This window comes from Sturnira hondurensis, unplaced genomic scaffold (genome assembly GCF_014824575.4).
Source record: "Sturnira hondurensis isolate 20B ecotype Veracruz unplaced genomic scaffold, ASM1482457v3 Scaffold0021632, whole genome shotgun sequence".
In the NCBI taxonomy this organism is placed as follows: domain Eukaryota; kingdom Metazoa; phylum Chordata; class Mammalia; order Chiroptera; family Phyllostomidae; genus Sturnira; species Sturnira hondurensis.
Genome location: NW_028094263.1, coordinates 3,000,057 through 3,017,371, shown reverse-complemented (window position 1 = coordinate 3,017,371; position 17,315 = coordinate 3,000,057). Strand labels below are relative to the sequence as shown.

The 17,315-nt window shown below is 41.2% G+C and overlaps 1 protein-coding gene across 1 annotated transcript in view; it reads right to left on the bottom strand.

Annotated features, from left to right (window-relative positions):
• SKAP1 (src kinase associated phosphoprotein 1) overlaps positions 1 to 17,315 on the bottom strand; it is a 272,735-nt gene that overhangs the window by 167,175 nt on the left and 88,245 nt on the right. The window lies entirely within an intron of this gene.

Genomic DNA, 17,315 nt, shown 5'->3' with positions numbered 1-17,315 from the left:
GGAAAAAAGCGCAAATGGGGCGGGGGTATTGTCCAATGAACCTCTACAGTCGAGATTCTTAATGCGGTGTCTGTGCGCACCCTGAAATCATATGCAAATGTGTGTGTGTGCTTGCCTGTGCGTGCTCATTTTTATGGCCAGAAGAACCACTGCTACCCAGTGATAAGAAAATGAATAAAAGCATGCAAAAAAATGATCATTACAATTTCCAAAGGAAAGATGTTAGAAGCCAACTCACAGCCACCATCATCTCTCACTTGAACAGTGGTTCTCAAACTTTTAAAAACCGATTGCCCCAGTTGTAAATTTTTACTAGACACAAATATATGTATGTTAATTTATAAACTCTATAAAGCACTGTTAGTGGAAATACAGACTGGTGCGGCCACCATGGAAAACAGTAGGGAGATGCCTCAAAAAATTAAAATTGAATCTGCCTGTTGACCCACTAATCTCACTTCTGGGAATATATTTAAAGGGACCCAAAACACGAGTTCACAAAAACACAAGCATCCTGTGTTCGTTGCAGCATGATTTACAATTGCCGAGATATGTAGGCAGCCCAAGGGTCCAGCAGTAGATGAGTGGATAAAACAACAACTATTTACACAATGGAATACTACCCAGCTCTAAAAAAGAAGAAAAACTTTGGCTTTTGCGACAGTAGGGATGGACCTGGAGAACATTATGCTAAGTGAAATAAGTCAGTCAGAGAAAGACAAACACCATCTGATCTCACCCACATGTAAAATCTAATGAACAAACTGACCTGACAAGCAAAACAGAGTCAGGCTCGTAGATGGAGAACAGATGACGGCTAGTGGGGGGGCAGGGAGGGTAGGGGGTGGAAAGGTGGAGCGAAAAGGAAAAAGGACTCACGGACATGGACCACAGTGTGGCGACTGCTGCGGGGAGAAGGGCATAAGGGAACTAATTGGTAATGGAAAAAATACAGTAATATTAAATTAAAAAATAAAGTATACATATGTACTAGCACTAGTCCATTAATATCAGAAATGCTTAATTTTATACACACACACATTCCAATATTTTCGTCCCATCTGCTGTGCCTCGTCTAAGTGTACCTCACTCCGGTCTTTCCTCTCCTTTATTCCTATACCTCTTATAATCAATTCTACAAAGACTAATTAGAGAAATCATTTAGAAATACAAATTACGCCCTGGCTGGTATAGCTCAGTGGATTGAGCGCGGGCCTGCGAACCAGAGGATCGCGGTTCGATTCCCAGGTAGGGCACATGCCTGGGTTGCAGGCCAGTTCCCAGCAGGGGACGCGTGAGAGGCAACCACACATTGATATTTGATATTTCTCTCCCTCTCTCCTTCTCTTCCTCTCTAAAGATAAACAAATAAAACCTTAAAGAAATACAAATTACATCATGCCAATCTCTTGTTAAAATGTACTAGTTGTCATGATACGCAAAATAAAATCCAAATACCTTCCTATGGCTCACCAAGCAAGCCCTCCAGGATTCAGTCCTCTCTGCCTGTCAACCTCATTTCCTCATTCTGCTTCACTCGTTTAGCTCCAGCCACACCGGTTTTAACTGTCCCTTGAACTCCCTGGCTTCTACCTCAAGGACTTTGCATCTGCCGCTCCTTCTGCCTGGCATGCTCCTCCTTCAGATGGCTGCGTGGCCTGAGCTCTCACTTCATCCAGGTCTCTGCTCAGAGGCCTCCTCTGAGCACTCTGTCTCAAAGAGTCCCGCTGCCACCCTTTTAAAGTCGTTTTCTAGCTCTGTGTCCTCTAGGCTTTTTGTTTTGGCTTGTTTCAGAGTATTCGCCGTGGCCCAGCATTGCACCATACACCTCTTCCAAAAAAAAAAATAAGTTCCACTTGGCTAGGGATTTTGTCAGTCTCATCTCTGTGTCCTCAACAGCCTAGTCAGAGGTCTAGCACACAGTAGGTACTCAGTGATGAATGCATGAAAAATAATCAAGGCAAATGATATTCCACTGCTGTTCATTTGAAAAATGAACCTCAAAAGAGTGTTCACATAACAGAGGCCACCACACTTGGATGAACTAGCAGCTAAAAAATCAGTGCCCACTGTTTCCAACTTCCCTAACACTAAAACATATCTTTCTTTCTTATCATACCTACTACTTTTGTACAATGCCATGCTTATTTGCATATAGATGCTCTCTTGCTAGTTGCCTTTGTGGAAAAAGTCCAGATCTAATCCTCTAACCCTTCACCACACCCAACATGTGGCAGGTGCCCACCTCTGGACTGTGGGTGGAGCTGACAGTCACATCTTGCCATGACGAACTGAGGTTCAGTTGCTCGTGCAGGTGTGAAGGGTGCCAGCCCCTTGGAGCCACCCTGAAGGATGGTGCTTGGCTCTCTACCCAGATGGATGTTCACGGGCACTCATCTGCTGACAGGCTGAATGAAGAACAAAGACTCACCCTGGAAATGAATCTATGAAAAATCACCTATTCCTTGTATGATAATGGAGGAAAACACTAGCTCAAGGTTCATAAAATAATGATGAACACAAATAGAGACTACATTTCACTTTTGGTTTAAAATTTTGTTGTTGTTCTTGCTTTATACAGTTGTCTCCATTTTCCTCCCACCTCTTCCCTCCACCCCACCCACCCGCACTTCCCACCCTCCATCCTTCCCCCCTTTGGCTGTGTCCGTGAGTCCTTTACACATGTTCCTTAACGTTCCCTTCCCTTCGTTCCCCTGTTACCTCCCTTCTCCCTCCCCTCTGGTTATAGTCAGTTTGTTCTTTATTTCAATGTCTTCTGCTTACTAAACTTCAGTTACTATATGAACTTCATTTCTTTTTGCAGAAGTCTATTCCCAGACAGAAGTAGAAATATCACGTATATGACACAAAAGAATAATGCTTAATACATATGTTGTACTGAAAGAGTTGAGCATTCAATGATATAATAGGAATAATTTTAAGGATGATAAAATGAAAGTGCGCAAAGGTTGGGACTAAGCAAGCTATAGTTCTATACTTAGACCAGTAGTCTGGACTTACCAAATACACATAAAAATCTCCTTTTGAGAGAAACGCAAATATACTTGAACATAAATAATTTTCATATACCAAAAATTAGATAAAACTTGAAAACAAATGGTAATAAAGAAGTAACTTAATACTTCTGCATATTAGTATTACCTATAAATTAAAGGAACTGAAATAAATAACTTCTTCAGGTCTATTTTTACTTGAATTGTTATAATTACCATAATTATATGTACTGTATAATTTTAGGACATATACCTTCCTGTGGCTTAAAGGACTCTCCTTTTAAGCTATATAATATAATAATTATATTATAACGATTCAAATATGATACTAATTGGGGTTCTCAGGATGCTTGTGTGTTTTATGTCTCCTAGTGACCAAAACCAGAACAAATATTAAGCTCTCATGAGACACTAACTTAGAAGGTATCATAGAAGTCTGCAAAAACAGAGAAATCAAATGGTAGAATGGAAATAGAATCTGAAGTACTTCAAGAATAAAACAAAATGGAATTTAATCTTGAGCGCGGGCCTGTGAACCAGAGGATCGCGGTTCGATTCCCAGTCAGGGCACATGCCTGGGTTGTAGTCCAGTTCCCTGCAGGCCAACTCCCAGCAGGGGACGCACAAAAGGCAACCATACATTGATGTTTCTCTCCCTCTCTCCTTCCCCTCTAAAGATAAATAAATAAAAAATTAAAAAAAAATGGAATTTAATCAAGAAAAAGTCGCAGTCAGCCCTGGCTGGTGTAGCTCAGTGAATTGAGCACTGGCTGTGGACCAAAGGGTCACCGGTTTGATTCCCAGTCAGGGCACATGCCTGGGTTGCAGGCCAGGCACCCTGTAGGGGCCATGTGAGAGGCAACCACACACTGATGTTTCTCTCCCTCTCTTTCTCCCTCCCTTCCCCTCTTTCTAAAAATAAATAAATAAAACCTTAAAAAAAATAAAAAGAAAAATCACAATCAACAGATTTGGAGGAAAATAATCCAAACTACAAGTATCAATAAAAAAGGAAGGTTTTAAAAGTATAGTACGGTAAAGGTATTATGGCAACAGAGAGGAGCAAATGAGCTTGTAATGTGACACGTTAGCAAAGACAATGATTTTTAGATTTCGCATAGAGCACCCTAATGCACAATGGCCTGCGAAGGCACCGGTGTTTCCACATGCTTGCGTGGGAATCGCCATGTTGAAACAGACCACTGGTCCACCCCTTCTGCAGCGCTGCCCTGACAGCGGACAGCTGTCTCAGCGGAGAGCTCTACTCTCGCCAGCCCAAATCCAATAATACACCTAATGGTGCAATTCTATATCAAGATCATCGTTTCTTTTTGACCTCAGATGGCAATTATCTTCCACCCTGAGCAGGAGGCTGGCTCACTTTGATTTCATGCTGGGTGGCCTGCTTTAGAGGTTCCACTTAAAATTGTATCAAGGCTGCCATCTTCATTCGCCCAGCTTTTCTGACACACTAAACTACTTTCATCATTTGCTGCCGCCACTATCAGTATTAGGCTCTCAGGGGTCTGGAATTATAATACAAATGGTTGTACTGGTACTAGTAGCTGGTGGTTTAAAAACTGTTGCTTTCTTAAAAATGAAAGTTTTCCATGATTAGCTTCAATGTTTTCAAAGATTTGAGTATTAACAATGTAACATAAATGTTCGTCTTGAGGTGGAAACAAAAAGGAGATACAAACTTTTAATGTTTGCAGGAAACTATAAATAACAGAGTGGTAAGAATAAGCCCTAGCTGATGTGGCTCATTTAGTTGAAGCATCATCCCATACACCAAAAGGTTGTGGGTTCAGTTCCCAGTCAGGGCACATACCTAGGTTGCAGGTTAGATCCCCAGTGGGGGTGCATGTGGGAGGCAACCAACTAATGATTTTCTCCCTCTGTCTCTGTCTCTTTCCTTTCTTCTGTCTAAAGTCAATAAACATATCCTCAGGTGAGAGTTTTCTTTAAAATGTATATGGAATACTATGCAGAAGAAAGAAGGAGCTCCTACCCTTCACGATAGTGTGGATGGAACCGGAGACCATTATGCTAAGTGAAGTAAGCTAGACAGTGAAAGACAAATACCATATGATCTCACCTATAAGTGGAACCTAATCAATGAAACAAAGAAGCAAACAAAATATAACCCAAGACACTGAAATTAAGAAGAAACTGACAGTAACCAGAGGGGAGGTAGCAGGGGATAATGGGGGGGAGGGGAGAGGGAAGGGTTGTCAAAGAACATGTATAAGGGACACATGGACAAAGCCAAAGGGGGGTAAGAATGAGGGTGGGAGATGAGGATGGCTTTGGGAAAGATCTTCCATTGCCACACCCCTCCCACAGCCCTGGAGCAAACAATTTAAGAATGAGAGCTAGAATGACATTTAAGCTAATAGGAGAGAATAGGTGACACTTTTCCCCAACTGGACAAATAATGACAAACTCGGAGAAGCCAATCATTTTCTCCACCAGTGTATTCTGGATGTAGAAACGTCAGCAGGTCATGGTAGTCAGTAACGACACTCCACAACTTGATCGGAATAGTTACATTAAAATTCCAAATGGCTTTTGGAATTTTCAAATGGCTCTTGCTTTTCAAATGGCTCTTCTCTTTTAATAAAAATTAAAAGATTTGAAACCTTGATGACAAAGCTTATGACTAAGTGTCTACAATGTCCCTTATATAAACAACATCGACAAGACAAATAATCTAAGGTCTTCTACTAATCAACAGGAGAAAAAACTGAGGAGCAGAATTATTAGAAGTTTGATAAGAGATAACCCAGGAACCGAAAATTGAGCCAAAAGGAAAGAAAAATGAGTTTCCTATCAATGATGTCAATTATAACAGGAGATAATCTCTCAAGAACCACAAATAACCAAGCAATAATTTAAGAACATGTCATCAGGAAAAACTTTGCCTTAAGTATGAATTAAATGATCTTACAGGCTCTCTGCATACCTTAGAAAGCCTCTAAATAAATTCTCAGAGCTAAATAAATCAATAATATTCCTTTAAACTTAAACTGATATTTCTAGACAAGGACGTCTTTCAAGGACGTCCAGAGTAGCACAATTTTCTTTTGCTACTCTGGAAATAAGGTTTCTCTAAAAACCTAGAACATGATAGAAACTCATAGTCCCTGGCACACTTATACATGTTAAATAAAAATAAATTACTGGGACTGAACTTTGTCATCCCTGACAATACTCATAATTGTTGAGCAGAAAAAGAAAGTAAGGTTCTGAAATCTTGTTAAGGCAAAAGAAACACAGAAACAAAAGTAATACAAACTTCATCCAAAGAAAAGGCATTTCTTCTTACCAATAGTAATGAGAGTTAAAAGAGCAATAATAAACCATGACATTGTATAGTTGAAAGTGGCTGAGAGTGGGTTTTAGACATGCTCACTGCACATACACACACGAGAGAGAGTCAGAGAGAGAGTTAAGTGAGATGATGAACGTGGTAATTATCTTGCTCTTGGTAAATGCAAGATAAATGTGGAACATATACATGTTCCACAATGTATATGCATATGAAATCATCACACTGTACACTTTAAAATATATGCAATTATATTTGTCAATTATTCCTCAATAAAGTTGGGGGGAACAGCAATCATAAATATAATTCATAGACACTTAAAAAGTCATTCAACTACTCTCGTGCTGGCCGGAGAGGAGTAGAAGGCAGTGATTACTGACCTCAGTACACATCTGATGTTTTCTGTTTCTCGTAGAAACCTGTGTGTTTAAGCTTAGGCCACCCAAGCCAATAGCAGGCATCTGGACAGTCGCAGCCTTGGCATGTGAAGTCTTAGAATTTCTCCAGTATTTTTGAGAGAATGTCATGGTGATCACTAAAATAGTTAGCAGTCTAAACCGAACGGAGAGGGGGGAAAAGCAGGGGATTTAGATAATCAGTAATCCAACCAAATTGTAGAAGGAGCTCCCAGTTTTAAAATGTTTTCCACTTACCCCAAGGCAGAGAACGGTCCTTCAAGAAACCATTTGGGCCAATTCCTTACATTCTTAAATATAAATGTGGAACTCATTCAAGAGAGATGGTTTGTAACCCAAATTTAAAAGTTTTTCAAGGAACAATACTCCACAACGACCTTCGGTATCCAGTTCATCCTTCCATTCCATTGTTTTTAGAGGTAAAGTGCCCTCTGCAATCCATCGCTGTCCCTTGCCCCTCACCAACGGCACGAGAATATCCTCGCCCGGCTCACCAACACCATGGGAAGAGCCTTCTCATCTTGCCTCTAATGTTCCCCTCCTCCCAAACACAGATCTGACCATGTTGATTTACGACTAATTTTTCAAAAAAATTTTCTGAGAAAAATTTTTTTCAAAGCTGCCAGCCTCCTACTAAACAAAGTCGAAACAAAGTCGTCACAGTCCGCACCCGAACTCCTGCCCCGCTCTGTCTCCTGCCCCATCTGAGCAGCACGTGCTGCAGCCAGACCCGACCTCCCGACTCCACCCGAGAACGTGTCTCTTCACGTGCTCACTCGTGTGTCGTCATCTGCCTGGGATTACCTTGTCTTCATCTGTAACCGTTGACTGTGCTTCCAGGCCCACTACTTTCTTGAAGTTTTAATAAAATGTCCTACTCAGAATGAATCTTACACTCCTGTGCTCTCTTGGCACACTATATAATTACCACAGTCTACCTTCATCACATTTGCACATAAATCTATTTATAAGCCTCTCGAGGGCAGGAATGGTCTTATTCTCTCCTCTACTTCTCGGCATAAAGTTTGCACAGGAAGGCACTTGTACGTTTGCTGGATTATGCATATTTATTTAGACTCCTTTCACTTGAAATGTGGTTCACTGAGGGGGTGGCGAATTAGTAAAGCTTATAATAAAGTGAAGTTCCACTAATAACTACACTGAAGATATGACAGAAAGAGTGGCCTGGGTATTTATATTCTTCTAGCTTTGCCACTGATGGTGACTAGCCAAAGTACGTCACAATAGGTCTTGAGTAAAGGGCTGCGATACCCTTTGGCAACAAGCCTATCCCAGGCAGGAAGAAGGGAAAGAAAGGTGAACACAAGAGGGGATTCCTCAGCGATTTTGTTTTGGAAGGGACACTTTCTCTAGTGACTTCATCTTACACCTCGACGGCCAGAACTGTGGGCCATGGCGGCTGCCTTACTGCAGTTTGTCTAAGGAGGCAAGTGTTGTCAGCTGGGCGCCTGGCCACTCTGAACAAAATCAGGGTTCTATAAATAAGAAAGAAAGCGAAAGGGAGGCGGATACCCAATTAGTAGAGCCTGTGACAACTCAGGAGAGGGAAGACAGTAAAATCGCTGTGTTTTTAGATACCAGTAAAACAAAACTAAAGAAAAAAAAAGTCAAGTTAAGGGGAACGATTTGCAGACAAGCCTCACAAGGCTGCACCAATCCCTAGGTAGAGAAACGGCAGGACGGCCCCGAGTGCAGCTAAGCGGTAGCTGATGTTTTGTTTCGTACGAGGAAAACATACACGAAGTGTTATTCACAGAACCCAAAGTAAACTTAATGGATTATGGCCATTCAATCATTAAATCCAAAGAGAAGTTTCTCACTTAGATCATTAGGAAGTGATCCTGGAAGACATTTGCCTAACGGGCTGCTCTGGGCACACAGGACTCAAAGTTGGAGGCATGAGGAAGGAAAGCAGCGTGACCATTATTTTTAAACTTGTCTCACACCCATGTATTGAGCATTCCCCTGTGAAAAGCACCAGGCCAGCTGCTGGAGGCCGGAAATGGAAGAAAACACAAAGTTGCTTTAGGCATTCTCCCTCCCTTCACAGAAGATTATGATGGAGAAGGAGAGACCTGTGACGGCTCAGGCTGAGCACAGGGTTGAGAGGGGTGATGTTGAGGGAGGGCGGATTCCAAGTGGGGCCACGGGTGCTGGGGCGTTTGCGGTGCTAACTCTTCCCCGGGGGACAGGATGGAGGAGTGTTCCCAGGTCGGGCTCGCCTACTTTACGGGACATCCTGCCCTTTACAAACACACGCTGGGTGTGTTCTTTGCTCCTTATGTGTACTCACGTCCCTGTGGGCTCTCACGTATCTATCCACAGCTGTTAGTTGACACTTATTTGATATCACAACTAAGAGCACAGCCATGGAAAAAAACGACTTTTCATTTTAAAAAGTAACATGCTTAAACCAGCGAACGGGAAATACAGAGAAGCACAAAAGGCAAAAAAATCCATAACCCCATAACTCAGAATAACCCAACATTACCATTTCGGTATATGGCCTTTCCCTGCTGCGTCGGACCCTGCCCTCTTCCCTTTAATATATCAGGAATATTTTCTTAGGACAACGATGACTTCACCACTGACAACGTGAGTTTTAATGGTCGTACTGCAGTTCATCACATGGTGTGCCATAATTCATTAAACCAATCCCACGTAATTAGAAACATAGGTTGTTTCTAATGACTTAATGTTCTAGGAGCTATATTGGCTTATTTCCTTAAAATAAATTTCTAGCAGTGAAATTTCTGGGCCTACTATGCTCTACACATTTTCAAGATTTTTGTAAAATTTCATTGTTTATTTTTGTTGTAAAGACGATACAAGTTTGCTACATAAAATTGGGGGGAAAAGCATGTCAAAATATTTTGGTGAAGAACATTATGGTCTTTCTATGTACACATACGTATACATTTCAAAAACAGGAATTTACTGTAGTTGCTTATATTTTCACGTATTAAAGTGTGAACATCTTTCCACAATCGTGAAATATTCTATAAACATCACTTTTAATGGTTGCATATATCCACTGTATGGTAGTAGCTTAGATATTTAGCTTATTTCCAATTTTGTGCTTTTATAAACAAGCCTGTGATAGACATTCTTAAACATCATTATGTAAATTTATTTCTTAAAGTGCATTTAAAGTTGAATTGCTAAGTCAAAGGGCATTTCTAATTAAGGTTTGGGGTACATTTTTTCCAGTTTCTCTCTGGCAAAGTTGTACCTAGCAATATACCCACCTGCAGTTGTGGCCACTTCCCCTCTGTGCCCAGCCCTGAGTATTTTCACTCATTGCTGCCCAACACTTGTCAGGGGAGAAATTCCTACTGATCGTGGGTGGGAGGAGGGCATGGGCGGGGTGGTGGGGGGTGGTGGGAAGAAAATGGAGACAACCGTACTTTAACAATGATAAAAAGAAGACCTAATTACAATGTCACCTCCCTGAGAGGCCTTCCTTGCGCTGCAGTTCCCTTCCCAGGTGCGCTCTGATAACGTAATTTATGTTCCTCCTTTTTAGAGCTTACTATGTAATAGCCGAATTGCTCACTTAAATGTTGTCTTTCCAATTAGTCTACATGCTTCTTGGAGACGAGGCTCACACTATCCACAGTGCGAGTCCCAGCCCCTGTCTGTGTTTGACGCGCTCTGGACACCAACAAATCCTTGCTGGGTCCATGTGCAATGGCTCTCGGAACCTCCCATGTTTTCCGGCAGAAAATGCCAGGAAAGCTGGTTTGCAGACCTCAGTTCCTGATGTACGGTGCTGTACGAGAACCCATAGGTGTTAAACAAAAACAGGAAGTCTTCGGGGTTTTAGCAGTGTAATCTAGTGGAAAGTGTTCATGAGTAATCTTTACGGAAGGGAAAACAGAGCACGTATTTCCAAACTTAGACTTTTTATTTCCAAATCCTTGACAAAAAAGCTCTACCAAATATTTATAAGCAAAAGAGTCTTAATGTTCTAAATAGCTTTCATTTTAAAAGGGAAACTGCTCATGTTGCACACAAACACATTTTGCTTGGTCAAAAATACACAAACGTACCCTTTTATGCAAACAACCTACAAGTTCCAACCAAGTAGGACGAGGGGGGGGGACTTAAAAAGTTACCTTCTACTGATGTTGTAACACTTTATAATCCTTCCAAGGATGTAAGGCATCAATAATTCCACCTTCATTATAAACAACCCCAAAGATGGCCATCTTGAAACATACATCTTGCTCTTGCTGGAGCTCTCCCCATAATGGAGGGAAATACATTTGTTTATTTTAACATGAGCCAGACTCATTAGGATGCCTGTCAAAATCTTCCTGTCCCATATTATTCTTGAAACTCGGATAAGTTCATTTGTTTCAAGACTAGGAAAACAGGATGAAAACAAAAGGAACTATCATAGGCTATGGGAAACCCAACAGGTCAAATGGTTCAGGCTCTTCAATCTCCTGGAGCTTTGGAATTGACTGGAAATAGCATCTGCAAGGTTGTCATCTCTCACTGAAATATTTTTTTCCTGCAAACTCAGAACCCTTGTAAGTGAAGGACTGATTTTGTTTTAAATGGTTTATTTAGACCAAATTCAAACACTTGGACAGTCTAGTTCACAGGGCACGTGCATTCATTTTATGTTTAAAATCTTTTCTCTTTTTAATGTTTGTTTTCATTCTTGTATTGATTGTAGATCAGACTTCAGAGCAGGACATTAATACCATATTGGATAATTTCTCCTCACTGTTTTTTTTAGATTTATCCTTGTACGGATGACCATGAACTCAAGCATTATCAAGATTTACAGAATACTAGGAACTTATCACAAAGCTCTTTAACCCAAAATGTTTTCTCTCTGAAGAACCATTTTAAGTGACGACCACAAGATGTGTGATAAGAAAACTGAATGGGCAAAGGGTTTATGGCCATTCAGAATGGACCATTAGGGTCAACACATGAAAGAGCAACTACAGTGTATTTATTTTTAAAACTGTTTAAATACGTTTCTTCCAAAGGGATCTCTAAGTATTAAGCTAATGGAATACTCTTTCAGGGTAAGTCAAGAAACTAAGTGATAGACCAGAAAATAAATCATGGTTTTCAGACTTCAATTCTAATACATCTGCACATTTTTATTTTCTTTTTAGAAATTTTGCCCATGTAAAAATTTGTTTCCTCTTATAAATCTCTTTTAATCTGTATGTTGCCCTCCATCCTTTACCTTCCCTTAGAATTTATCTGTTGAAAAGTCTGGGGTGGTCAGCTGGTAGTTTGCCACTGTCCGCATTTTGGTGATCGCAGGACAGTTGGACTGTTTTTCTGTCTTGTTCTTCCTGCAAGTTGGCAGTTGGGCCCAAAGGCTTGATGACTCGTGTTTGATGCTTTCTGGGCCTCAGTTTCTTCATTTGAAAAATGGGAACCCACCCAAGAAACTGTCACAGCTCACTGGGATATTGATCCTTATTACTACGGAGGCTGTTGGAGGCTGAAAAATGACTGTGGAGAGAGTGTAGTCAGAGCTCTCGGGCCCCACGGTGGCCCAGTTTCTACCTGGGCCCCAGCTCTGCTGCGCGTGAGACACGTGACCCCAGACAAATAAATCCCAGGCTCAGTTTCCTCACCGGTCCGACAAAGAACACCTACCACTCACCTTGCAAGATCGCCACGAGGGCTGAACGCGGTGATGCGTTCAAACAAGATTTTTAAACTGCAAAGTTCTGTGAAAGTGCACACGTTAGTGACAGTGTTATATATTAGTAAAGACTTAAATCTTTTTATACTGAAAAATATTTTAATGTTTTGTAGAATTAATTTCTCGAGAAAGGGTAGCTATGGCATGGACTGGAAGTGAGGAGATGATTGCCATGACTCCGAGGAGGCTTGGAAAGGAGGAAATGGCAGTCTCCCAACCCCACCGGGGAACTTACAAGCTTGTGACGCAGCAGCTCTGTGAGCTCGGCGGGATGGGAGCCTTGTAAGCTTCTATCTACACAAACATCTCAGAACCATTTAAACAACTCGCACTAAAGCCACTCATCAAAATGTCGAGAAATGATTTATAGCAGGTGAACACTGGAAAAAAATGCTGATTTTTATTTACCTTTCAATCTGTGCAAATCCATTAACTATACATTCTAATGCTCTCCTTCAAAACACTTCCCTCCTTCCACACCACATCCTGTGTCCTCCCTGCTCTTCCCCATAAATTTACTTGAGGGCCCTCTGCCTGTTCACCTGCCGCACACTCCTGACCTTTCCCTCAGCCAGTCGATGCCCAAGCCTTTCTTTCTTCTCTCCCTTGCCCACCCAACTTCCATCCCACCCATCTTTCAAGAAGTTTTTGAAATGCTCTTTCTAGGTTGTCTTGACTGTTTAGTTAGGAAGTTGCCATTTTTCTGGAGTCACACTCTTTAATACGGTGACCATTAGCCACAGGTGGCTATGCAAATATATATTTAAATTGAAAACATTTCATTAGAAATTCAGCTTACCAGTCTTGCTAGCCACAGTTTCAAGTGCTTGGTAGCTCCAAGTGGTAGGGGCTGTCCTATTGGGCAGCATAATTCTCACAGGACGTTTTCATCACAGCAGAGGTGCTAGGGACAGCACCGTGTTAGAGCCCCTTACCCCTTCTTCGTCTCTACCATCTTGGACGACAATGGAGTGTGGTAGAAGAGACAGAAGCTTTGGAAGTAGATGCCCTTAAGCTTTTGAGTACTGGACTTAGAGGGTGCCCGTGTGGAGTTGTGGGAGTGCCAGGCACAATGGTTGCCAGCAGGTAGGTGCCCAGTTAATGGCAGTCATTATCAACACACTACTGCTTTCCCAAGGAGCAACAGAGTCTCTGATTTCTCCTTGTGGCCGTGCACAAGGGTCTCTGGGGGGCAGTGGCACATGTTACTTCCTTTTCTGCGGGGCATTGTGGCATTTTCGGAAAGATCATGGGCTTTTGATGTACACAAACGTGTTCGAACCCTCCTTTGCCTGCTTATTCGCTGAGGACCTTCAGCAAATTCACCTCTCCAACGCTCAGTTTCTGCCTCTGTATTATGGGAATAATAATTTCTACACGGCACAGTGGTAACGATAATGATGGGTAATGTACGTAAAACACCATGTCTGGCATATGGGAGGCATCCCATAAATTTATTATAGAGAACAGGTACTATTAATTAACCTTATAGAGTGCCATGTATTCAGCATGGCAAGATGCTAAGTAATTGTTGCTCTTGGTAATGAAGGACGGGCTAGTAAATCTTTTGTAGGACGCTGTTCTGCACTGTTTAAACACGTCTCCCTACATAGGGCTTCCTCTGGTTTTCCTAGAACGCAGCTAAACTGAAGTTTTTCTCGATGGTATTATCAATTCCATTCATAACAGCGCTCTGAAATTTATATGATGTAGGGGAGAATCGAGTATTCACAGTTCATCAGACAGGCTTTAATTCACCATTACTCCGTAGTTTTTACCGTGTTAAAAGCATCAGCAGTAGCATGCTGGATTGGAACGGCAGAGACTAGCATACAGAACTATCACCATCACTGTCGCCAACCAAGGCTGCGGCTTAAAATTTCGCCTGTACAGCAAGTCTGAAATTTCTGCCTTGAGAGCATCATCCAAAACCATTTTTTTTCTATTTTCAAACAGAGACAGCATGCACACACGAGAAACTGGACGGCTGGGAGAAGGTGAAGGGAAGTATTTTTGCCACCTCAGACCCCCTCGCATGGTGTTACCCGTGCATGCAGCCAGAGGGCAAACAAGAACTGAGGCTCTCTTGCTCCTGGTAGTGGGTACACCCTGAGTGGACAGCACACCTCAAGGAACTGCTCCTTTCCCTTGAGTTGTCTTGTTCCCATCCGCTAGAGTGCGTGTGGGTCTTTCTCACATATCCTGGAGGGAAGAAGTGGAAACTGGTGAGTCACCACTTTAGTGCCCAGACATTCCGCACGTTCCCCAGAAGAGAGAGAGAGAGACCAAGTAACTAAAAAAAGAGAGCTGTGAGTTCAATAACCCGGACTGCCCCATAGCACGGATTCTGCTATCTCGGAGCACGATTCCTTTATCTTTCAGAGACAATCAACCTTTAGCCAGAGGAGTGTAACCTTAAAACCTCATAACTCAATTTAACGTAGTGTTAAAGTTTGGGGGGACATTTGTCAGTGCTGGGGCTGATATAATCAGTCTGAGGGACTCCAGAACAAAGAGCGGTGGGTGAAGAGCATGTCACCTCGGTGCACATTCGTTTCCTTGATGAACAAGGAGCTATTAGTTACAGAGAAAGCATTATCTAGGTGAAGAATGATGCCACTCATTTTAGCTGCTTCTCCTGAAACTGCGGGGTAGAACTCAGGGTCCCAGTGAGTTAAGGAGCAGTTTTTGTTACCGCAGTGTTGACAGTTTTTTTAAAAACTAGGTTCAATTTGGGAGGGTATATAGACACACAGCTCTTCTTCAATAGCGGTCGGAAATCAATTTGAGACATAGATCTCTTTTCTACCTTTGCTCTTACCTCATTAACCTAAAAAAAAAGTTTAAAAATATTCAATCACATAAGACCTTTAAAAAGTCTACTTGGGTAAAATGCTAACTTTTATGCAAAATTCAAGAAGCACTAGTTAATGAAATATCCAAGGAAGAGGATAACATATTCATTGAGCACGTGCCTTTTTTGAAGGGCAGGCACTGTCTTCAAAATTTAATTCTCAATAAACTACAAACTTCATGTATGAACTTCTACATAAAATATTATTTCTAAATTCATCTTCCCAATGAAATTGTTTAGCACTTAGAGTCTCTTCACATCGTTTTAATCATTTCTTTTACTAACTCTAAGTAGAAATGTAATCCATTTAGTTTCTTTTTAAAAAAACTACACATATTTTAAATTACATTTGTTATCTTTAAAATGTTTTTTCTTTAATTATACTACTCAGGTGTTTGTTATAGTGTGACAGCTTTACATGTTGAAAACATTCATAAAAGAATAATAATGTTAACTCTTCTCTGAATGCAGGTTTTCTGGTTTCTGATGTCAACCTTTTCTCTTATTTTTGCTGAATAGGCTTATTTCTATCCTTCCTTTTCACATGTTCTCTGAGTACGCTGGACCGTGGACTGATCATTTAAGTCAGCACCTTAGAAACCCAGGAACTTTTCTGTAACAAACTCATTAAAATATATTTCAGAATCTGACTCAGACAACGGCATAAAATATCTGCTTTTATCATTTAAAAAATGACCAGCATATTTCATTTTAAAAGGATCATAAAAGTTTCTTAATCAAAAACTTCTCCAGGGTGTTTGGCCGCATGGATTCACCGCAGACCTGCTGTGTCTGCCAGGCCAGTAAACCTGCCGGCCCACTTTGGTCAATACCTCGCCCCAAGATGCCACACTTTAAAAATCTCCCTGATCGAGGAAATATCACAGGATACATTCTTTTCTAACCCTGCGGCTATAGCTTCCATGGAGACATTTATGAGAGCTGAAAGGATTGAGGGAAAAATAAAACCTACACTGCTTTTTAGGTTTTTTAAATTTTTTCTTTATTGGAATTTCAATAATTCATTTAGCAGAGTGTGCAAAAAACTTCCCAGAAATCTTTTCTTAATTTTACATCTTTGCTATGTATCGAATATCAGATCCAGCATGCTCTTATATCACTTGGACTGAAAAACAGAGTGCGTGCGAATTATTTTGAGTGATAACTTGGGTGAGAGCTTAAAGAGCAGTATAACTAAATCTGACAGAACTCAAATTTTGCCTACTCTATGTAGAAACAGTAAACTTAGGGTTGCGAAACTTTTACTTAGGTCTTGCGTCTGCAGTGCTAGACCAGGGCCTCAGCAAGTTCTGTACAGTGGGCCGTTGCGCGACAGTCATAACTGCTACATACAGTGTGTCAGTCACTCTGTAACAATCACGAGAGAGCTGTACGAGGTGCCCTAATCACTAACTCAGCTTTCAGAATTTATCAGCTCGCACTTGCGCAATCCCAGAACGCAAGAAACAACAGACATGCTGAAGGGAGGCCATCATCTCACACACAAAGTAGACAACGTAAAGGTTTCTAAACTAACGCACCTTCACCAGTTAGTTCTCATTTACTTTTGCTAGACCCATTCAATGGAGCAACCCAGCTTTCCTACTGAACAGGTATTAATAGCAACGTTTCCAACTTTTGTTTTAAATTTTTTGGTACCAAATATGCAGTCATTCCTCTGTGTACTTTCCGCTGTCAGTTAGATAAAGCTGCGGCTTCTTATATAGCTGAAAACCTCTTTCTGCTGGCAAGACAAGTTATATGTTTAGTCTCTTAACACTAAATAAAACATATCTTTTTAAAAAAGGTTCATATATTTGGAGTCAAATTATATTACAACTTGATAGTTTGTCCATGGGACAAAGATACAAGCAGTTAAGTAGCTGCGTTCTTGAAAAGCAGGCTTTGAACAAGTCAACAAAGTAAGTAAAAAGTTTCTCCTGCTTGGCTCCTTTTTAATGTGTCCCATCTTAAATGAAAAGGGAATGTTAAT